General features: G+C 41.9%; 1 long non-coding RNA gene across 2 annotated transcripts in view; it reads left to right on the top strand.

Annotated features, from left to right (window-relative positions):
- Positions 1–3,564: 3,564 nt before the first annotated feature.
- Positions 3,565–24,649, top strand: part of LOC308589954 — a 58,716-nt gene continuing 37,631 nt past the window's right edge. For both annotated transcript variants that reach the window (XR_014009577.1, XR_014009578.1), the window contains exons 1-2: positions 3,565–4,460; positions 22,818–23,046. This is a non-coding gene — a long non-coding RNA (uncharacterized lncRNA). The remainder of the gene's footprint in view (positions 4,461–22,817; positions 23,047–24,649) is intronic.

The following is a 24,649-nucleotide window of genomic DNA, read 5'->3' as shown; positions in this document are numbered from 1 at the left end:
GTCTGTCAAGTCAAACTTAACACCAAAGGTCACCTTTCATCAGACATCCCAAACTCGAAAGGGGTAAAACAAGGGTGTATTCTTGCCCCCTTTCTATTCAATTTATTTTTATCAGACTTGCCAGATCACCTTCAAAAAATAGAATCACATGCCCCTAAACTTAATCAGAAACCAGTTCCTCTCTTATTATACGCAGACGATGCAGTCCTACTATCATTAACGAGTTTGGGTCTGAAACGTCTTATATCTTCTCTGATCCTTTACTGCGAATGTAATAAACTCTCTATAAATTATGAGAAGACAAAAATCTTAGTCTTCTCGAATGGTTGGAAACTAGAGAAATGGAAAATAAGAGGGCAAGAAATCCAACAAATAAAAATCTATAGGTATCTGGGAATTTTATTCCAGAGCAATTTAGGGTGGGCAAATCATCGCACAAACGCCATAAAACAGGCAAAGTGCACCTCATCAGCAGTTGCCCGTTTTTATTATCAGAAAGGTAATCAATTTATTCCTGCGGCCAACCAGATATTTCAAACAAAAGTGCAAGCCCAGATACTCTATGGAATCCCGTTATGGGTCCAAGCATATAACAGTGACTTAAAAAAGATTCACTCCAGCTTTTTGAGATGTATTCTTGGACTCCCAGCTGTGATCAAATATGAAACAATGTGTGCAGAAATAGGTATACACACAATGGAATACTGGGCCTGGTCCACCTCAATAAAGTACTGGTTACGCTGCCATTTTCGCTGCTCTCCATCAAGCCTGCTCGCTGATTTGCTCAAAGACTCCTATAAATCAAGATGGTATCAGTTCCTCGAAAAAAAGATTGAATCTTTAGGCATCGAGCTGGAGCCCCTGTACAATTCTAACGAGCAATACATTTTCCATAATATCCTAACTAGACTAAAGGATGTCGAGAGACAAAATATTATGGCAGCTGTAAACAAAATTTGCTCCCCCATATTCTATGATTTAAATATCTTAGATAGCAGAGCCAATTACATCACTAAATTAATAATCCCAGCCCAACGTAGGGCTTTTATGCTGGCCCGGTTGAATGTTTTTCCCTCAGCATTTGTCTGGGGAAGATATCAAAACATCCCTAGAAACAAGAGATTCTGCAGATGCTCTATGAATGTCCCGGACACTGTAGAGCATATTCTCTTCCATTGCCCATTGTACGGTACGCTCCGTCAACGCGTGCTGTCCCCCCTTTTGGGTGGTCTGGAACCCCAGCAAGGTGAATGTGTGGGATTCTGCCTATCCGACGTTGACCAAAGGGTAACGGCGGGGGTAGCTGAGTTTTTGGCAGCAGCCCTCCAAGGAGCAGGTTAACAAGGAAAACCACTGATTCTATATGTATATATATATATATGTATGTAGCCAACTGCTGCCTTTTTATATATATCTCAAGGCTTTTACATGTTATTCTCTCTTTTATGGTTTTTATTCGCATAATGCCTAATAAAGGTTTGATTTCAATTTCAATTTCAATATAAAATAAAATCTACTGGGATCTCCAAGTTTCTAATTCTTACAATTTTTGAAAAACAAGCCCTGACCAGAGATGGGTTTAGGGGAGTGCGACTGATTTGGTCACACTGGGAGCGCAGAGCCTTGGGGGCGATGCAGGGGATGCCACAACTATGATTTAGAATGGAGTGTGAGAGGTGGGGGGCAATTTTTGGCATCACGCAGGATGCCACTAATTTTTGAGACCCCAAGGTCCACCACTACCCTGACCAAATCCCCAGTTGCCAATGTGCGGCTTCCTAGCAATTTCAATATAGGCATTTGAAATGGCCTATATATGTTCCATGTAAAGTCCATGCCTGAATATGGTGAAGAGACAGGTGAAGCTCAACCTTAGTAAATCTATTTACAATCTCCAAAACTGCTTCTCAGAGGAAATTAAACTGAACAGAAACTGCTCTTAAACATTTTATAATTTTCCCATTGCTGACTATGTGCATAGAGATCACTCCAGGGTATGGAACTTCTTTGACACAATTACAGGAATTATATGTGCATGTTTGTTGAATTGTCCTAGAATAGATTCCGTGAAATGTTAGAATATTCCACAGTTCAATATTACATATATTTGTTCAGAATGAGCCAAGCTGCTATATTAATGCACAGTATTAGTATTCAAGTTCACTGTTGTCGTAAGAAAACAATCCATAACCTAGCAACAGAGCTGTTCAATCTCTTACACTCATCTCTGGTTTCCTGTAATCTTTCAAGATGGAACCACTTTCCCCTTTCTTTCCTCTCAGGCATCATCAGAGATAGTTACAGCTTGAGACAGAACATTTTCTCCTAGTGATGTTCAACCGGTGACACAATACGTGAAAAGCGCAATGTATTTATAGATTGCCTGGCTGTTCTGCCATTTATTTATACCTTTTGTCCACAATGGTGAAGCACATTTAAGCCCATGAAATCTATTGCTTCATTTAAAGCCATACATGCATAGAAGCAGATTTCTGCATGTGGGTCTCTAGCTAGATGAAATTCCTGAGGCATATCTGTAAGAAAAACACCAGGGCCTAATTTGAATAGTAGAGTGCTTGGTATCTGGTGGGTGGGGCCTGTGTGTTTCGCTCCAGAATCAGCCCCTCACTTTAATGTGTGTTCCATTAAGAATGTCAGTTAAGAGGGACCAACTGCCACTTCTTGCCTCTTGCCTCAGTTTTGCCTCATGTTGCCGTATTTTGTTTCTCTCATTATGTTATTTTGTTACAGTATTATTAAAGCTTACTTTACCTATATGTGAGCCACTTATTTTTCTCAAAGGAAAATAAACTCTGCTGAAGAATGGTGGAATATCCTAAACTTGGGTGAGGGGATATTCCCAGTTTGCCTGAGGATTGATTTTGTTAATCATTCCCCCACCTCCACAACAAGATCAGTCTACTGTTGCCCTCCAACTTCCCATCAGCCTCAGCCAGAAAAATCAATGGTCAGGGATGATGGGAATTGGAGTCCAATAATATCTGGAAGGCCACAGGTTCTCTATCCCTGGCCTACACCAAACTAAACATCCAAAATCCAGCTGATGCAATCTGATTAGATTTTTATAAAAACCATAAAATCTTTCTTATTAAAAAGCTGGGACAGCATTTCATTGCTCTTTGGAGCCTAAAGTAATCCCTGATGATTTAAGACTACTGGAGATTGCATGCATTTCTCCTTGGGGGAAAAAAGTATTAAATCGGATTAACTTCTGTTTTCTCTAAACATCATCCTTGTAGGGTTTTTTTGTGTTTTTTTGTAACAATAGCAGTTTATCAGAGAAACAGAGGCAAACCAAAAATGTTGATCCACAGTCTTTTGCCTAACAGGCTTGTTTGCCATGGGGCATTCCTTTTACGCAAATATAATACATTAGGGAGAACATGGAGCCAGCAGGCCAAAATGGATGTTGTATAAAAATGCTATTTCTATTATTAGATACATATTCTTATTTTTTATTTCACATAATTTATATACTTCTTGATTGTAAATAGAATCGATGGTAAAGAGATTGCTGTTAGAAGAGATGCATATGATACATAGATGCATATGATCTTACTATCTTTGCTGCCCCTGCAGCAGCTATTCTTTCCTATTAATGATCAACTACTGAGGTACAAAAAAATATGTGCAGGTACAGAAAATCCCTACTTACTACTCCCTGTGCTGGTTTGAGGATCACATTTTCCACACATCTATTATGCAGCAGCTCACCTCAAGTTAACCTTTCCAAGAGGTTTTTGGCATGATGGATGGAGCAAATGTTCCAGCATGCGATACACTTGTGTCTTACTTACAGTTGCCACATCCAGTTCGTCTGGGAAGTGGACCAGTGTGATATCCATAACGCATGAAAGTATTCACAAAAATCCTCTCCAAACACCAAATGAATAAGTCTAGTTATAAAGTGGCTTCACCATGCAACACGTTGTTGTTGTTGTTTTGTTGTTGTTCTTTTAAAGAGTGCTATAACTCAACCTGTATGCTCTGCTGGTGGATCTATACCATACTACTATTGCTGCTACTGAGTAGGAGCAGCCCTACTATTGGGCAAAGCGAGAAAGCTGCCTCAGGCGGCAGACGCTGAAGAATTGGGAGTGACTGTGAGAAGTTGAAGAATAGAGCTCTGTGCCACACAGCTTGCCCTGAACCTCTTAAGCCAGCCTGCAGTGAAGGACACTGTCTCATCACCAGTATTGAAATGAGGTTCAACAGCCTGTCTGGATCAGCTTCTGTCCATGGAAGGGCATGGATATAGAACAGCATAGATGAGTTCAGTAGCCACCCAAGATTTGTTTACATGAACAATCATTTTTAGTTAATAAGTGCTTAACTGACTCAAGCCTCTGATTTGTTTACACATTCAAGAGATGATCAAGATGCTGAAGTGAGATGAAAAGAGAAATAAAGGAAAAACCCCTGGCAAACTTGGGTCCTGGGTAAGTGACCACAATGTACACAATTAGCAGGATTGTTATCTCTGGTATGCAGAAGTGAGCAGAATTTCCCCTCAAGATACACAATGACCTTTGAATGATCTGAGTTCCTGGGGAACTAAGTAGGACCTGCTCTACTCCTTATCCATCTAGACTGGGTCCTTGATTCAAGACGGTAATCTTTTATATTCAAACCCTCTTGTTTGTCAACCATTCTTTCGGTTTTTACAGTTGTATTGTATTGAATTGCCTTAAAGCAATTCACTGAAGCCCAACATTTTAATGAACTGAGAGTCAAAGGATTTGAGGCATTATGAAAGAGCAGCAAATGGTTAGGTGTTTTTTTGTTTGTTTGTTTGTTTGTTTGTTTGTTTGTTTGTTTTTAAAGATTATTTCTGACAAGGAGAAGGAAAGCTACTTGTGCAATTTTCTGCCTCAGGAACAGGTACCAAAATCACTTGGTTTGCCTTTGGTTAGTTTCCACTTTGCCTCAGGCAGCAGAATGTTTTGGGCCTACCCTAATCAGGAATTAAAATGGTGTGAGATGTAACAGTACACCACATTTACCTAAAGCAGTGTTTTTATTTCCAAATGAATCCTCTCAACCATTAACACATTATGCTGCTGTAGTTTCCCCAGTTAATTTCCAAGCATGCTTCAGTTTCATAATATATCAAGAAAAGCAAATGGAGGGCAAGTGGATGACTGAAACACTGCTTGGAGTAGATCCTGCTACTTGCTGTAGGAACTCCTTACAAGCCCTGTCTAAGTGGGCTGTACACTTTAAACAGAATGAGATGGAAATTGGGTGGCAAAATCGAGAGATGGTACTGTAATATTTCAGAGAACAGGTGGAGGAATCACATTGTTCAAAACTTCTTCCTTTAAGAAGAAAACTAGCACAGCAGGGAAAGGCCTAGGCTGCATTCTTCATCCTTATCATGCTAGGTTTTTACTTGCAGTGAGTGAATAGTTGCTGTTGCTTGCTTTTTTCTTTTTAAGGTAAGGGGACCTTACAAAATGGTTCGCTCAGTTGAAGTGGTGCAATCTGCTATATTACCTGATTCCACTTCATATAAGCCAGGCTTTAAGGCAGGGATGGACAACCAATGGCCCTGAAGATGTTGTTGAACTACAACTCCCATGAGCCTCACCTAGCAAAGTCTGATGGTGGGAGATGTATTAGAGCAATATTTGGAGCCTGCAGGTTCTCTTTAGTTCTTTCTCTGTGCTGGATGTAATTCTGTAATGAAAGTGCATTCAATAGCCAATTTCCTGCTAGCTGATAAGTACACTGAATATGTGGGGTGTTGGTGCCAGGCAACATCTCCTCTTGCTTGTTGCTACTGCCTTCACCACAATTTGAGCACTCAGACGGCCATTTTGCTGGTTTAGAGAACAAGGTTTATGTATAGTTTGTGGGCTTCTAAACAGGCATTGTGTCAGCAAAATGACATTACACACAACTTTCCAGGTATGCTGAATGCACACATACCAAGTCTGGAGAATATCCAGAAATTTCATCATATATAAACAGCTGAAAAGGCCATGCTGGCAATACACATGGGGCTTTCTTGCACAAATGAACTTAATTGCACTTCTCTTACCCCTGCTCCCCTAGGACATACAGACCAAATTATTTTTTTCATCAGGGAATTACAGAAATTTACAGCAGAACCAGTGCTGAACAATGCCCGATGACTCTTTATTTCCTGCTCTACAAACTGATGATGCATCTCTCTCTTGAATCCTGGAATGCGATGGCAAACAGGGAGGGGAAGCAGAGGGAGCAGCATAAGATCTCTTTGCTTTTGCATCCTTGCAGGGCCTCCACATTCCCATGGAGATGCTTGAGCCTCTTTTCAATGTTCAGCTTTTTTTCTGAGGCAGACTCTGGACTACCTTCATGCAGCACAGGGATGGTGCCAGACTTTGAGAGTGTAGGGCAACTGCCAAGGCCTATACCCCAGTAAGAGACTGACTACTAATTTCTAAAGGCTCCTAGAACCCCTCGTACTACTACTTGTTGTTGCTGCCGGTTCAGCTGCCCTTGCTGAGCAAGTGAGTTGGGAGAGGACTTGGGAGAAGGAGCAGTAAGCACCACATGCCTTGCCTTCTTCATCTGGAAGATGATGCATATTAAGAAGAGTTTGGATTTGATATCCCACTTTATCACTACCTTAAGGAGTCTCAAAGCAGCTAACATTCTCCTTTCCCTTCCTCCCCCACAACAAACACTCTGTGAGGTGAGTGGGGCTGAGAGACTTCAGAGAAGTGTGATTAGCCCAAGGTCACCCAGCAGCTGCATGTGGAGGAGTGGAGACGTGAACCCGGTTCCCCAGATTATGAGTCTATCGCTCTTAACCACTACACCACACTGGCACCACATTAAGCAGAGAGGACAGGCAAGGGAATAGGAGCAGCAAGCAGGGCTGGCGCCAGACTTCTGTGGGTCCTTGGTAAGGTGCGGCTGATAGAATTCCTGCATGGTGCTGCTGTGTGATGTCACCACCAATTCCTCCAGTCATTCTGCTTACCCTGGGACATGTTTGCTGGGGAGGCAGCTGCTATGTTCTGTTGCTGCTGGCACTTCTGAATTAAAGTCAAGTCAGTGTTTGGCTCTGATTTGCAGTGGCTGTCCACCATGTAGATTACCCAACTCAACATTGATGGTATCATAGAATTATAGAGTTGGAAGGGACCCTGCAATGCAGGAATATACAGCTGTCCCATACAGGGATTGAACCTGCAACCTTGGCATTATCAGCATCATCCTCTAACCAACTAACCTCATTTAGGATAATCTAATGATGGGTGGCGGCCATGAATCAGAGCCAAAGGGAAGCTTGTATCCCATGCTGCTGCCTGTCTGGGCTGGAAAGTAAAATAAGGGGTGAGGCTGGATGCAGCAAGCAGTAGTAGTGCTGCTCAGAGCCCTAGCAGGGGCACCCAGCACTGAACATTGGCCCTTAATGATCAGAAGGTTTGGGTTGTTAATGGCTCCTTCTAAGCCCCCAGCCCTTGGGAAGTGCCCAACTATGCTGACCTCTGATGCTGGACCAAGTGGTAACAGCAGCGAGGAAGTATGTGTAATCAGGCAGAAGGGACCACTGAGAGCTTCTTGTCTACAGAGCCAACACTGATGAAGAATTTCAATTTAACAATTTAAAAACACAAACACACTTCTCATAGTCCAATATACCTTCTTATTCCCGTGATTTTCAGCTGGTAAGTCTCTGACACACATACACAAAATTTTAGTATTGGTCTCCAGATGTATAACATATGTGTCATACTATCAAATTTCTTTTACTCCAGTTCATGAGATCATCCCATTCCTCCTACATAACTTCCAAATCTGTCTCTGTATTAACATTGCCGGCAAACTCGGTGTTATCTGCAAATTTCATCAACTGACTTCTACTTCCTTTCCCCTGGTCACTCATGGAAAAACAACAAGCACAACCCTGCTTGAAACAGACCCAAGGCCTAATCCCTGAGCACCTTCAGTGGTTATTTTCCCCTAACTTCATAGTTTGCTTTTTACAGCAATACATTTTATCTATTTAACAAAGCATCCTGTTTAGTCATTGACTTTCTCATCTCACTCGCCTTATGCAGAACTTCACAGATGCTCTGTGTGCATAGAGCTTTCTATGATGAACACTTTCCATTTAATTCAGTTGAGGCTTCTTTCACACAACCTGTATATTGAGCATTTGTCCTGATTCGTTTGCACAAAATATAGTGTATTTTCCTGTCCTGGGGTTATTTGTTGTTTGTAATCAGGGGTTTTGTACAAGAGCACCAAATCCACTTTTAATTGAATCACATCCACAAATAGTAACAATCTGTAAGTGGCCTGAAGTTGTAACTCAGTTCTTAGTTATGTCCAAAAGGATGTCTGCGTGGAGCTGCTGCCTCTGTTTTTAATGGGAAAACTCCTGTTCACAGGATCTCTGTGGCCAAACCAAAATGTTCATCCTTGAAAAGCATCAGCATCATCAGTCATGGCAGTAATAATTTCCTATGTAGCAATCAAGGACATTCAAGTACTTTGGATTAAATAAAATTAATGCAAATAGGTTATTTAATTAATGCACGTTAATGCAAATAGAATAGGTCTACTGAAACCTCTGTTTCCAGGAAAAAAATCAAATTAAGCAAAAGGTTAATGCTATGAAAGAACACTTTCACAGCTTTGGTTGAAGCAAATGTGCTAATCAGAGAGTGTTGTGTTTCAAGGTCTAAGGGAACTTATTTATAAACTTGATTTTGTTTTTAAAAGCCAAATGTTAATGTACCCAGTGTATTTGGAAGAATTACCGTACATTTATCTAGCCATGGAGGAAGCTAGTTAGATAACCTGTAGTTATTCATAGTGTCTGTACAGGCACATACGTGGTCTGCACAGCGACAACAGTTGCCATTTAATGTGAGTAACTGACCTTGGGGTCCATCGCTTTGTTACTAGAGCAACAGAGCTGATGCTTCTTTGCTGTGGCTGAATCTCATGTCGCTCTAAACAGAATGACTGAAATCCCAGGGCACTACAGAGAACACAATCTCCCAATTCAGACTCTTCAGGCAAAATGCATGTACTGTACACAGAAATAATTCTAGGAGCAGGGTGTAGGCAAGGTCTATGACTTGTAACTACAGGTTGGTGACTTGTCTATTTGCAGTCTTTATATGACTGAAACACTCCCCCCCCCCCCCGCTCCCAATTACATGGTGCTGAAGAGAAGAATTGAGAAACAATGGTAGTCTGTGCCTGAATTGTGCAGAATTGTAAATTTCAGAACTTCAAATTCCTTTACTTTTCCCGTGAAGCTGCAGTCCTAGGCACACCTTTCTGGATTAAGCCACACTGAATAGTGTGGGACTTATTTCTGAGTAAATATGCTCTAGGATTGCACTGCAACTTTGTAGTGTAAAGGAAATATTTAAATCTCCCAAGCAGTCTGATCCTAGGGTTTGGTGATAGAGTCACTGTGCTGATGGGTTTGTTCTTGGAGTTGTTGTGGTTGTTGTTATTATTATTAATTTATTATTTATACCCCGCCCAGCCACTTTGGGCGGCTTCCAACAAAATACTAAAATACAGTAATCCATCAAACATTAAAAGTTTTCTTAAACAGGGCTGCCTTCAGATGTCTTCTAAAAGTCTGGTAGTTGTTCTCTTTGACATCTGGTGGGAGGATGTTCCACAGGGTGGGCACTACCACTGAGAAGGCCCTCTGCCTGGTTCTCTGTAGCTTGGCTTCTCGCAGTGAGGGATCCGCCAGAAGGCCCTCGGCGCTGGACCTGCTCTGAAGTGACGCTGTGATAATTGTGGTAATAGATGCACAACACAGCAAGGCTGTAAAGTGTGCAGCATTCCTCCAAACTATTTATGTGTCATTCGTGGTTTTGTATGAGCCCACTGGAGCTACAGAAGCCAGCTTCAATTGATGGTTGGTACTCCAGCACAAATATAGCCCTGGTAGACAATGATTTAAAAGAAGCATAAATTTTTAATATAGACAAATGTTGAAAGCAACAACTCCCAGAGCACCAGTCCTGTGGGTTAGTGGAGACCCACTGCATCTCTATGTGTGTGTCATTTTGTAAATTGCCAGACTGCAAAATAAACTATTTCAGGCACAGATGAACATTCCAGTGCTAACTCCTTGTGGTTGCTATTGAAAATCTTGAAGGGTCTCCCCCTGGGTCAAGATGCACACAGATGAGTATAACCAGGCCTTGTGCTCTGCACTGAAGCCCTTAAGCCTTTAAAAAGTTTGTGTAACCCTGAGCAGAATGCAGACAAGTCAGATACACACCTGGAGTTTGGTGATTTGGGACAGGAAGACTGACAATACCAATGCAGTGATATAAAACAGAACTCAAGACGGTTCAGCTGGAGACACAGCTTGGCAGGGAACCAAACTGTCTGCAAAACCAATAGCTTTTAAATGTAATTAACATCACAAAATGTTTAAGATCTGGAGAGCTCCCAGAGCACACTGCTTTAAAGGCCTACAAACTTTCTGACAGCAAATGCAAACTAGATATGGGGAAATGAATATCTCCTTGGCCATGATCCTATAAACATGTATATGCATATGCTTAACATTAAGTACCCAGCACAATTCCTTTTGGGAACAGCTCACATGCAAGAAATTAAAGAAATACACAAGTATTTGGAAGATGATAGCTTTGATACAGAATTTCCTTTTGTTTTCGTTTGATCACGAGACAGGATCCAGAATCAGGAATGACAAAGCAGCGTCAGCCTGTTAGTTAAAAGCCTAGAAGCTGCCAGTTTGTTTCATCAAAAGATGCAGATTTCAGAGATGGAGTACAAAGGAAATAGGTCTTAGGCTTTAGATGTCTTTAAAGTTTACTACAATGTCATCAAAATGTGGCACACCACAAGGCTGTATATTCAAAATATTTTTTATTGTTATTTCTAACCAGCCCCTATATGAGAAACTGGTGCAACTGCAGGAAAATACATTGATCATGTTTTAGGTAGAGGAATGCCACTCTTGTTCCCTGAGCACGTGTCCATTGTGGGTAGTAGAAACGCTTGGTCTTCACTTGGTGCCTGCCACTTTAAGAGCTCTGAGCCAACCTCTGTTCCTGTCCACCCAAACTCATATCCTACTCACTTTAGGGCAAATATTTTGACTCGTTATAGGAGGGGAATGAAGGGGCTAGCAGAGCAATGGTATGTGAGTCACAGCAACTGCAATGTCCATTGGTGCCCCAATGATTTTTAAAGGAAAGGACCAGGATGAGCCCCCAAACAAATGTTGGAAAACAGCAATACAGCTTTCCTCCAAAGCGAATCAGTTAAAGAGCTCTGCTGTGGGGGAAATGGGCCTTTCTGGGGAGAGCTAGATGAATACTTACAGACAATGGGAAACTCTCAGAGTCTCAAACCCCCCCCCCCCAAAAGAACTTAAAATTAGTTCATAAAATGTTCTGCGTCTGTCTAGCTTGTCATCGGCACCATCTAATAAGTGCTCGTGATTCTACGATCACATCACACACCACACTTGTCACATTTGTCACTCTAGCTAAGGGGGAAATTACACATTTCCAACATAAACATTTTGTAATTTTGAGTGTTGCAAATGTTTTCTTGCAACTGGAGTGCTTTGTGGAGAAAAATGCATTTGAATCCCTCATCGTTAAAAGCAGTAATATGGAACAGGCGAGCATCCCAGGGCTGTTGGTCCAGGCGAATCTGTGCCGGCACAACGGCAAGAGAAGCTAGACAACAGAGAATGGCAATCATTGCCACCATCTGCTCAGTCTGGAACAAACCTCGCACATAGTACCCCCACCCTGCCCTGAAAGGTTCTTCTTTTAAGTTGCTACCATTATCAAGGAGGCAGCAGTGAGAGGGTAACTTTAGAGATTCAGCAGCATTTCCCCATCATATACCAGTTATCCTTTTTTAGGCTGCAAAAGGACCACCACTACACAAAGGAGAAAAACTATCCACTGAGCTATTTCTTAAAAAACAAAAAACGCTGAAAGACAAAAAGCTATTTGAAATGAACTTAAAAATAAACTGTCATCCTGAACTGCCGAGACAGAATAATGCTTTGCAAATGTTTGTATTTGGCTCAAGACACTTGTTTGTTAAATTTCAAGTCAGATGAGATTTGAAGCAGCTGGAAGATCCAAGCCTGTGGTGGGACTGGCCCTTCTCAAATCAAAGCTTTCAGCACCTCTGAGGCCTCCTGGGGCCCACAGAACTACTTGCTGCTAGATCAAAGGGAGAGACACAGGCCTGCAACCAGGGCTGGAGAGCACAATATCCCTGTAGACTTGGCAGCTGTTCCGTTATGGGAGAGGTTGACCTGAATCTTCCTATCCTTTACCACCAGCCAAAGCTTTCCCTCTGATTCCAAAGGAAACTGTGCAGCAGAAATGATTTAAACAGCCCCTTTTGTCATGACCGTGACAGGAAACTGGGGACATCCCTCACTGAACAATTCTACACTAGAAGTCCCTTGGGGTGGGGTGGGGTGAGCTTTCCCCTTCTTCTTCTTCTTCTTCTTCTTCTTCTTCTTCTTCTTCTTCTTCTTCTTCTTCTTCTTCAGCTGTACTTCATGTTTATAATTTCTGTGACTGGTGCTTGGGTGGGGGAGAATAGAGCCAGAGTTATTCTAGGCCGCAACTAATAACAGACTATAGGTTCTGCTTTCTATTTCCATTTCTTCACCCTATGATTCTGTAGCATGGGAGATCTGTCCCATGGAAGCAGGCAAAGAATTTGAAATAGTACTTCTTCATAGGCCAATTGTGTGCAGACTATTTGTCTACTTGCCACTTGGAAAGCGTCTAACACCATAATGAAGAACACATTACGTATGGAATCAAAAGACAGGAACTACAAATCTTGAGATACATCTGTGCATTTGGGAGAGGGGTTCTTTTAGGGGCTGGATGCACATCTCTGCCGATCATCCACCATACGTGAAGCTTTGGGCCAGGGTCATCTCCTGTCTTCATAACTCCTCAGAGTAGTGTTAGAAATGCTAGTTAGTTTATTAGGCTCAGGGCTTGCTAATGATCAGTTAATGTTTCATCAAAGGGAATTAAGGGCAGGAGATATTCTTGTGATCACTGGAAAACTAGCTTTTGGAATGTAATCCATGTACTGGTAAAATCCCTCTATGATGCATTCTGCGTGGGGCCACCTCTGTTGAGGAATTAAAGTTGGTACAAAATACAGCAGCTAGAACATTGACGAGGATCAGGTACAGGGAATATATATTTGTCAGTCTTAACTGCAATTTATCCTGGTCTATTTCTGAGTACGATACTGTGTTCAGGTTCTAAGCTTTAAAGCTCCAAATACAGTATACTGGGACCTGTAGGGATTGCCTTTTTGCATTTAAGAAGTGCGGGATGAAAATAAGATCCATGACACATGTGTGGATAATTTTTTAAAAAAATCAGCTGGACGCCTGGATTCAAAATGTGGGACTTTGCACACTCTCCGGCAGGTGATAGCCCCCAGCAATGTTTAAACCAGTCTTAGAGTTAAGCAGCAGTACAGCATGGAAAGAAAGGTTGTTAAATCCCTTTTGATATCCCTTTTAGTTTGCTTACAACTCTTGCCCATTTCTCTATGCTTCTGGCAATGAGCAGACCACACCTTGCTAAGTTTAAAATGATTTACTTACAAAATTGAAAGGTCTGATTCATGTGTTATTCCATGCAGCAGCAAGGAGAACACAGAATACTCTTGGGTTACAAAATACAGAAAGTTATCTTCAAGTATGCAGTCTGAACTCAGGCACATCCTTTCTGGTCAATTACATGGTGTGAAGTGAATGAAGAAACAAAAGAAAAGCAGCTTCATTTCTTCCCTCATCAGAAGTGAGGGTGTGTGATCTAACTGAGTCTAGCATTACAATTCTGTGGTCTTAACCCCTTCATGCATTAACAAGCACTCATGCATAGTTATGTTTCACTGCAATTTCCCCACAAGAAGAGCTCTGCTAGATCAGGCCAAAGGTGGATCTATTCCAACATCCTGTTCTCATAGCAGCCAACTAGATGTCACTGAAAAACCCACAAGCAGACCATGAATTCAGTAATATGAGCACACCTGGGTGTGTGAATATCTTCCTCAAAGACATTTCTCTGGGTCTCACTGCTGACACATCAAGGTACAGACCAGGTAAGCTGGACAATAATCTGGGCACTGATGAGGCACTGTTGCTGGAGCGGCTGCAGTCAAAAGTTGTGTAGTCGAAAGCTTGTGCAACTTGTGAGCTAGCCCACCAGACACCCAGCTCGCCAGTGACTCCATACGCTTTGTTTTCACTGCCTACTTAGACTGCAAAATTTGAGGGTTGCCAAGCCTCAGCTGCCCCCCCCAAAGCACAGCTAATAAGTTTGATGGGACACAAGTTGTACATGCCTGTATGAAGCCCTTAATAAAGTCTACCTGTGCTGTTCTTCCAAGCATCCCAGCTACCCTAAGAAGCCCCCAGCCAGATAAATCTTTTCTGGGACTCCTCTGGCTATTGAAATTGTAGTAATCTGCTTTCTCCTGCTAGCAGACTCTCTCCTGGGGGTGGGGAGGCCACAGAGCAAATACATTACGTCATACATGCATTTTCCCCATTTTCTCTTGCAATTTAAGCTGGCATTTTGCTCGCTCTAATTCAAATGCTCATCTAAGGATGTCATTTGCAGAAAGGATTTGCTCTTTGCTTAGCTGGCATTAAGCCAATGTGGATTTCATATTAAGATTCAGATGTGACACTTGGGTAGAGCCTGCCACGGCAATGAAGTGAAGCCTTTTGATGTCACCCGCAAATCTCTATAAAGGATTTGACACCTTGTTCTGCAACTCTGTAAAGGAAATTTCCATCAGGGCACCACAAAGATATACGCTCAGCAAGAAATCATGGAAAAAAAAACAACAAGAGGAGAGGCCGGTGGTGGTGGGGAGGACACCCAAGATTCCTACATAAAATATTTGCCATTTTAACATAAAACTGAGATGAAAGCTTATTAGAATCTGCACCTTCCACTGAAATGCAGTGTGTGAAAAGAATAGTCTTACACCAGCAAAAATTGGTTGAATAAGAATCTCTCTGCCTCATTGCCTCTACAGCTGGCAATAGGAAGGTAGGTGCTATCCTTGAAGAGTTATTGTCCCCTTTGTTTTTCCCCCCGGGAGAGTACTATTAGAAGCACTGAGAGGCAGCCATGCCTGAGACGTCATTTGCTAAGCATGCAAAAAATGAGAAGAAAGAAGTTTGTTTGTTTAAAGCATTTTTATTATGCTTTTCTGCTGGAAAGGCTTACAAATCGATTTTTAAAATGAGACAATCCCTGCATTTAGATTTACAGCCTGAAAGACACAACACAAAAGGAAAAAGGGATGGGGAGGGTGAAGGGGGGAAACAAACTCCGGTACCAGTTCTTAAAAGTTACAGTTCTGATAACAACTGGTAGCATGGAAACAGTTCAGGATATCGGACAGGATGGTTACTGCTCCGTGCCAGATGTGGGAGAAATAGAGCCAAAGGCAGCTGGTCTCTTAAAAGAGCTGATAGAGCAGCCTTGCTTCCATTCTCTTCCTCTACTGCAGCCTGATGGAATGGCTGCTGCTAGGTTACAGTTAAGGCAGACAAGGCAGTTGGTCTGTCAGCAGAGCTGATGTTAACCATCACAGTCTGTTATGTTATCTCCCCAATGTCATCAGTGATATGATGTGCAAAGAGTTTTCTAATGGACACTTAGGCACACACATTGCAAACTCGCTTATCATATTCATAAAGTCAGTCGCAGTTCCAGATTGGCTTTTTCTATTTGAAAAACTGATCTCTGAAGCTTTGATTAATTTCCTTACTGGTACCACATGCTGGCAGAGCGCTGATGGGAGTTGTAGTCCAACGACATCTGGAGGTTGGTGACGGCTGGTTTACAGGATTAAACTGCAACTTGCTTATTAATATAATATAATTTTGCACAATTCTGATTTAAGAGAATTGTGGAAGCTCTAACAAAAAAATCAGGGCTACTTAGAGTGGTGGTGGGTGCAGATGCCCTGTTTTCAGTAAATTAAGTTCATTTGTGTTTCCCAGTCTTCTCTGTCATTCAATTTCAGTTTAAAACATCATCCAGGGATCAAATGACTCCTTAACAAAGTTCAGTGCAGAAGCATCAAAATGGTCTGACTTGGTATAAGGCAGCTTCCTATATTCCTACGATCAAAGCACACAAATTGTCTGGAGGAAATAGACTATAGACAGGCACAGAAAGACCCTCCCAACTTATCCAAGCATGTGATCTCAGCTGAGTCCTCCTGAGTTGGTTCTAGCCTCCAGTGTTCCAAAATTATCCAGTATGAAAAGTTAATAGTGAAAGCTCAGCTCCTTCCTAGTTGTACATAAAGTTCCTTAGAACTTAGCAACTGCAGGTAGGGCTGGAAGGTATCCTTGTCTGAAATCCTAGGAAGCCACCACCAGTCTGTGTAGAGACAATACTGACCTAGATGGACAGATGGACCCACTCAGTTTACAGTAGCTTTCTATGTTTCTCCCAATTTTGGTTAGGGCAGGAACTTCTTCCTTCCATGTAGATTAAAAAGGTAAAGGTAAAGGACTCCTGACAGTTAAGTCCAGTCACGAACGACTCTGGGGTTGCAGCGCTCATCTCGCTTTACAGGCCGATGGAGCCAACGTTTGTCCGCAGACAGTTTTTCCGGGTCATGTGGCCAGCATGACTAAGACACTTCTGGCAAAACCAGAGCAGCACATGGCAACGCCGTTTACCTTCCCTCCGGAGTGGTACCTATTTATCTACTTGCACTTTGATGTGCTCTCGAACTGCTAGGTGGGCAGGAGCTGGGACCGAACAACGGGAGCTCATCCCGTCAGGGGATTGGAACCGCCAACCTGATCAGCAAGCCCTAGGCTCTGTGGTTTAGACCACAGCGCCACCCGCGTCCCCTACCCCTGTAGATTAGATTACTGTAATAGAGAGATACTGAGGGAGCGCCTGTTGATGTCACTATGTTGGGTTTCTTTATACTCTTGTGCTTTGTTCTCTGCTGTGAGTACATAGGATCATAAGCAGGATATGCTGCATCGAGACTTTCCTATGAATGATCATATGTAGGATTGCACCACTGCTTAAGCAAAACCATAGTTATCAGCTTGCCTGTCACAAGTCCAACTAATTTGAGCTGGATGAGATTAAATGCATTTTGAATCCGGGTGTAAGAAAAGCACAGAGCTACATAATAACTTTCCTCACCAAAATCATTTATCAGTGACGACGGAAGAAGTGAATTAAAAGTTGGAACTGAAAGATACAATGCTCAAGAAAGAACAGCACACAATATATTAAATTACACTAATTCGTGTGTTTCATTTTCCTGGTCATAAAATGTCAGTTCCCAGCAAAGGTTTTACAGTGTCGTGGTGTGGAATTTCAGCAGCATGAACACCTGCTTCACAAGTTGGAGAGGAATGTTTGAGAATGGCTTTTTCTGAAGTGATGATTCAAGTGGCCTGAGCAACACATGGCAATAGAGGTGGCGGGTGCAACTCACCAGGGACTTCTCCAGCACAAGCCTAATTGAAATGAACTGGAATGACACAACTGATGCTCTTGCCAATTTCCATTGCAATGAAAAATCTTCAGTAAATAATATCTCCAGCAGTAGTAGCAACAACAGGGATGGTCCATAAAACATTGTTTCTAATAAAATGAAAATCCTATTAATACAAACAGCAGATCATAAAAACAGAAATCATGATCTGCCAGGCTGGATTTGTATTTGCTTCATAATCCTTTTCCCAATCCAGCAGTCTTTTTTACAATCTAGGATCCATCCTTTACCCAAACCTGGAATATGGGACTTACTTTTAATTCTTTAACTGTGTTTCATCTGCTCTTCTTTTTCTGCTGCTATTAATTCTTCATCTCCCCTCCTTCCCTCTGCCTCTTCTTCCCCATCCCCTTGCCTCTCTCCCCTTCTCTTAAAATAGTTTTAATTTGCCACTGAAAGACTTAGCAACAAAGGTAACTCATGTGTACCTCTCCTGGGAGAGAGTTCTGGAGCCCTGGATAGCTAATTTCAGAAGACAAAATATTGAGCTAGTTGCTGTAGGATCCATTTCTCTTTTCTAACCCCTTCCTTTTTATAGAAAGGAGCAATGTACCTTATGGATCCAGGAGGAAATGTGCCTTCAGTGCCAGTGTGGTCTTCTGTGGAAACCAAGAGGATAGGAAGATAGGAAGCTGCCTTCTGTTGAGTCTATCAAGATTAGTATTGTCTGCACTGAGTGATAGCAGTTCTGCAGGGTTTTGGGTCTCTCCCAGTCCTATCTGGAGATGCCACCGATTGAATCTGGGACCTTCTGCAGATGCTCTGCCACTGGGAAAAGGCCCAAGAACAAGGTTTCATCTGGAATTCTGAAGAACTGAAGCAAACTCAAACTTTACATAAATTGTTACATATATAAGCAGCCTTCAGGGCTTCTAGCTCTGGTGAGATACGGATGGATGGTGTGGTTTTATGATGTACCCTGAGAGATTTTCTGTGCGTATAAATTAAATGAGTTGTATGTACTTATGGCTGAGGAAATGAAAATGGGCAGGCTTAAAAAAATAAATACCGTAGATACAAATGTAATCAAGCCAAGAACGAAGTAACTTTTTCATTTCCAGCTTACCCAAGGGACTGACATAATTGCCTAATTGCTGTGATTTGGACCTTAGAGACAAGATGCAGGAAGTGCCTTTGAAATGTCTGTTTGACATACATGCTTTTAATTGGAGATGCACAAATGATTTCATAGTTCCAGTGCTGTTTATATTTCATTTTTCCTTTTTTAAAAAAGCTGCTCAAAGGCCAGTTGTCATGTGACTGTATGCCAGATATATGAAATTAGGTGGTAATAAAGCTTGCAAGAGCAGGATCCAGTTACAGATAGGTAGCCGTGTTGGTCTGCCATAGTCAAAATAAAAAAATTCCTTCTAGTAGCACCTTAAAGACCAACTAAGTTAGTTCTTGGTATGAGCTTTCGTGTGCATGCACACTTCTTCAGATACACAGGATGTGTATGTAACATAGGGAAAGGGACTCTTTGGCCTTCCAAATGTTGCTGGAGCATTGCCTTTGACCATTGGTCATGCTGCCATGCCGATGGGCGGAGGCAGACACCAACAATATCTGTAGGGCCACAGGTTCCCCACCTCTCATTTAATGCCTGTGAATGACCCCTGCCAGAATGTTCTGTATGTCCTACCCTTATGCATGAGACAAGAACCCTCCCTCTGCACAAAGGAATTTACAGAACAGTTGTATAATGTCTACTCAGGTCCCATTAAGGTCATTAGGGTTTACTCCCAAGTATATGAGTAAGGATTGCAGCCTTAAGCCTTGTTGATTCACTCACCAATATAGGGATATCCAAAAACAGGGGTTCAGTATTCTGCATTTGCATATTCAGGGCCGTCTTTACTCAGGATTCAAGGGGTGCGGTGCATTCGAGTGCCGAATTCTGGGGGGCGCCAAATGTACTGGCTGCAGTAAAAAGCAATGGACCCCTCCATCACTCTGTTACTCCGTAGCATCAAATATTCCCGAAGGATCAGGAAACAAAAGCAGCTATGTCTGCATCATCGTTGTGAGTGATTTTCCTCCCCCCAAAAAGGTCAACAACTTTGGCTTCTTTCCTCCCAAAAATGCTCAACAACTTTAAGTCTGCCCCCTAAAAAATTTGGGGGCACTGGGTGGATCTTTGCACCCCGGTGGAGTATATGCTAAAGACAGCCCTGTGCATTTTCAACCCCCCCCCCCAAAAAAAAACACACACAAGAGAAGTCTGATAACAGGACCTTGTTTGTCTCTTTCTTGAAGCCTGGGATATGAGTTCTGCCTGACAAAGCGCAGATGGGTAGCATGTGGGGCTGTGGGAGTGACACCTTCACTTCCCAAAGTTGAAGCAGCCTAGGATTGTGAGGAGAGAGATTTGCGATGGCAGCCAGGATCATCAATCTGACACACACACACACACACACACACACACACACACACACACACACACACAGAATGCCCCCTATCCACACTTTAAGAGGGTTCCTAGGGTTGGAAACATATCTACACTTGTAGAAAGTATGCTCTATTTACTTGTACAGACATAGCAATACTGAAAAATTAAACTGCCCTTAAAACAGTGGAAGTGTTTTGTTTAGTTTTTTTAAACAGTTGCAGACACAACTCATGCCTTTATAAATGTGTTTAAACTCTGAAATACTAAATTTATGTGTTTGGAAGTTAATCCATTCATTCCAAAAAAACCAAAAGGATTCATACACAATATCATCCCTTTTGTGAGTGCACCTGTGAAGTCTCAAGGCTGAGATTTCAGAAAGCAAATATTTTAAAATTATGTTCCCACTCACTATGGTACATTTTCTTCATTTAATGTGGATTGTTATAGTATACAAGGCTGAGATTTCAGTATACAGAGCAAGATTCTTCCATGTACAGTTTGCAAACCCTAACTGAGAAAATAGCATTGCTGTGTCTGTGTAGAAGGCACACAGAATAACCATTGTGTATTTAGCAGTACTTACACCCTTGAATGTCAGAACCAGGGAATAAATGCTAAAGAAGGTGGTTTATCCCTTTCCTCAATTGATAAGCTGCCACATTTTCTATAAACATTATTTGGACACCTACCAGAGTCAAATCAAAGACACTTTGGTTTAATGTCTTATGTAAAGATTTAATAGTACTTTGGAACAAAAGCTCTTCTTTAAACTAAACAAACTTTATTGCATTAATCTTAAGCACTATTAATTCATACATTTAATGCCTGTAAATTGGCAGACTGTAAAAACAAAATGTGTATTTAACTGCAAAATAGCCTTGCATAAATCTAATTCACCAAACATGATGAAAGGGAAAACATAATGGATGTGAAATGCTACCCAAGTAAAGCTTAAGGCAGCGGGTGGGGGGGGTGGGGGGGGAGTTGGAATACAAAAGCTTCTAATTCAGGCTTTTCAACACATGTCATTCTTTGGGCTGCAATTAAACTTTTCAACTCTGAAAGCAAACATTTAAAATATTCCATAGGCTTACTCTGACACATGTGAAAATGTTCCATTGGCATGAATATGTTGACCCCTGACGTTATTAGGCTTAGGGAAGTATTTCATCCCTAGGGGTTTTTTGTTTTTTAAACTGTTCATTCATTGCTATAATAATCTGGTCATATCTTGAAGAAGACAGACTGAGATTCTGAAGTCACATGTAGCTTTGTGATAGTTCCGACATGCTCCTCCAGCTTGTCAACATCCTTCTTAAATTGCGGTGCCCAGAATTGGACACAGTATTCCAAGTGTGGTTTGACTAAGGCAGAATTGAGTGGTACTATTACTTCCCTTGATCGGGACACTATACGTCTGTTGCTATTGTGAGTGTGCAATTAGCAGGAGCATGAACATAGCCTAAATGACCCATTGTTAGGTGCTAACACTGCCTGCCAGTGCGCTTGCTTCTGCTTCCTCCATAATATTTGCTCAACCTGCACATTTGAAAATGACTGACTTATTGCAGACACTTTACATCTACAGAGAAGTCTCATTCTTAGGAATTTGGCCTTGCAAAGACTGCCATAAACTTCCCACTTCTCAGGAGCCAATGGTCATGAGAGAATATTAAAGCATGTGTTTACAGTTCTAATGAAAATGTGGAGTTTAAGGCATATCCTTAGCAGAAGCAGGTGACCGACTTATTTTATTGGGAGTAGAGTATATCTTCCTAGTGACAAGTTGGGTCTACAGAAAAGACCCAATAGAAGAGCAGTTCCATCAAAGCAAAAAGCCTTCTGTTTATGCAACAAATGAAGCTGTCACTATGTTCATAATTTAGCAGGGCTATTTAGAAGATGCCAAATCCTTGTGAGATCCTGAAGTGAACCACAGAAAAATGAGAGAGACTTAACAAAATGTAACTGAAGTCCGTTGTTGGCTAAGGAGGAGCAATACAAACACTCTAAAAATATCCCAACTTTTATTTCTGCTTCTGATTTTAAACATGAGCTTGATTTTAAACATGAGCTCGGTGGTTATTTTTGTGTTAGTGACAAGAAAATGTTAGCGTTAGAAGTTTTTCTGACAACAGCTGGGAAACAGCAGATGTCTGCCTATAAATTATCGGATATCTGGTAGGCCATACATATTTGTTGGATGAAAAAATACAGGTGCCTCCCTTCTGTAGAAGCCTGGAGAGAAGAACAGCTGCACCACAAGCAGTGAAATACAACCCATGCCCTCAGTCAATATACCATTATTGTTCTGAGAACTCTATCTTAGCTTTTACAATGAAATCTTGGCCTCCAGTGTGGAAAGCACTGCAGACGTAAAACAGCAAAAGTAGTCACAGAAAAGTTTATCCAAATCAAGCCTTTCCTGGTATCCCTTTCTGCTTAAAAACAACAACCCCCAAACAACCGGCATTTTATGAGTTGCTGCCATAGTTTTTCTTTGCAATCCTTATTTGGGCAACCTTGTTTATGAAGTTCTAGAATGTGATTTATTCATTTTCAGTAGCTTCTTGTGCTTCTGGCAGATCAATCAAATCAACATAAGTTCATTGTTTTAGCCAAAGGCCATGACAAACCCACACAACAGTGCCAATAAACAATACAAATCATACATCCATATGATGAACCACCATCCATGATGCAAGAGGCAGGTTACCAAAGGCACCAACAAGCTCAAATCCAGCTTGGTTTCAAATTAAACCTCCGAATCACCACAACAATTTATTGTGATTTCTCTAATTCCTTCTGTTTTTCTTTCTTTCAGCCAGTGCATAGAGGGCCACTCAGTGTTACAAAGCTATTACTGTCACTCAAAAGAAACGGAAACATTTCTGCCCGGTTGTATCTGCTAGCGTGTGAACAAAGGTTTCAGAAAGTGATCTCTTGGGTCTCAGATCTTCCACCTGAGGTTGACCACAAATACAAAGCCAATCTGCGTACTGGACCTTGTAGCAGCCATCCAAGACTGCAGGGAGCATCACTTGGAAACACAGGTCAGTAAAGGCATTTCTTAAGGAAACTGGTGTGAGTAGGGTCAGATAACTAGTGCTAAGATGCTCTGTTCTCAAGAGTGGATTCCAAGGGGAAATTTAGGTGATCAGAATTAGTCACAGATCCCTTCTGGATTCTATCCAGGAGAGCCAATTCCTTTGTTGTTGTTTAGTCGTTTAGTCGTTTACTCTTCGTGACCCCACGGACCAGAGCACGCCAGGCACTTCTGTCTTCCACTGCCTCCCGCAGTTTGGTCAAACTCATGCTGGTAGCTTCGAGAACACTGTCCAACCATCTCGTCCTCTGTCGTCCCCTTCTCCTTGTGCCCTCCATCTTGCCCAACATCAGGGTCTTTTCCAGGGAGTCGTCTCTTCTCATGAGGTGGCCAAATTATTGGAGCCTCAGCTTCACGATCTGTCCTTCCAGTGAGCACTCAGGGCTGATTTCCTTAAGAATCGATAGGTTTGATCTTCTTGCAGTCCATGGGACTCTCAAGAGTCTCCTCCAGCACCATAATTCAAAAGCATCAATTCTTCAGCGATCAGCCTTCTTTATGGTCCAGCTTTCACTTCCATACATCACTACTGGGAAAACCATAGCTTTTACTATATGGACCTTTGTTGGCAAGGTGATGTCTCTACTTTTTAAGATGCTGTCTAGGTTTGTCATTGCTTTTCTCCCAAGAAGCAGGCGGCTTTTAATTTCGTGGCTGCTGTCACCATCTGCAGTGATCATGGAGCCCAAGAAAGTAAAATCTCTCACTGCCTCCATTTCTTCCCCTTCTATTTGCCAGGAGGTGATGGGACCAGTGGCCATGATCTTAGTTGATACTTATTCAAGGTCAAAGCAGAGCTGAGTTCTGGAAAGTAATAATAGTCCGAAACATCTTGACAAGCTGTTTTGCAGAGTTGGTTATCACTTAATTCCATATAGCACAGCACAGTTAAAATACTTTAACTGAGCGCAGTTTGCTCTTGCCTTAATGGCTGGCCACCCAAATTCTGCACAAAGAAGACCTGCTGATATTCCTGATGGTAGAGAGTATAGCTTCCCCCAAAAAATAATAAATGTTTTGCACAGTTTCCAAAACTATTCGAATCAGAGCCCCAGATTTCAAGGCCATAAAGCATTTGGGTAAGCTCCTCACTACCAAATATCTTTACAGTGGATTCAATCAGCTGCCCTCCGTTACTGTGATAGAACTTCATCAATGCCCCAGTGCTTTTCTGTGCTTTGACTTTCACTGCCTCCATATGACACTTCCAAGAGAGGGTGGTTGGTTGGTTTTTTGTAATTTACATTGTGCAGTTGATGCAGAAGACAACTGCAGAACATGGCATTCTTCCCAGTGGTGAAAAACAACACTGAAACCAGGTCTAAATGGAAAGACCTTTAAAGCTAGAAATTGGCAACGCTGCATCTAACAAGTTGGATTGGGTGTGGTGTTAGGAGGAGAGGGGGAGGGTATCTGAGGGATAGGGCTATCTGAGTTCTGAAATCTCTTTTGTTTACCTCCCACTGAATTTTAAGAGAGTGCTCTGACCCAAAATTGGGGTATGGGGGAGTGGTAGAGGGAGTCAACAGCCACTGCTTATCCACAGAATG

Source organism: Podarcis bocagei (assembly GCF_964188305.1).
Source record: "Podarcis bocagei genome assembly, chromosome: 6".
Lineage (NCBI taxonomy): Eukaryota > Metazoa > Chordata > Lepidosauria > Squamata > Lacertidae > Podarcis > Podarcis bocagei.
This window is presented reverse-complemented; position numbering and strand designations above follow the sequence as displayed.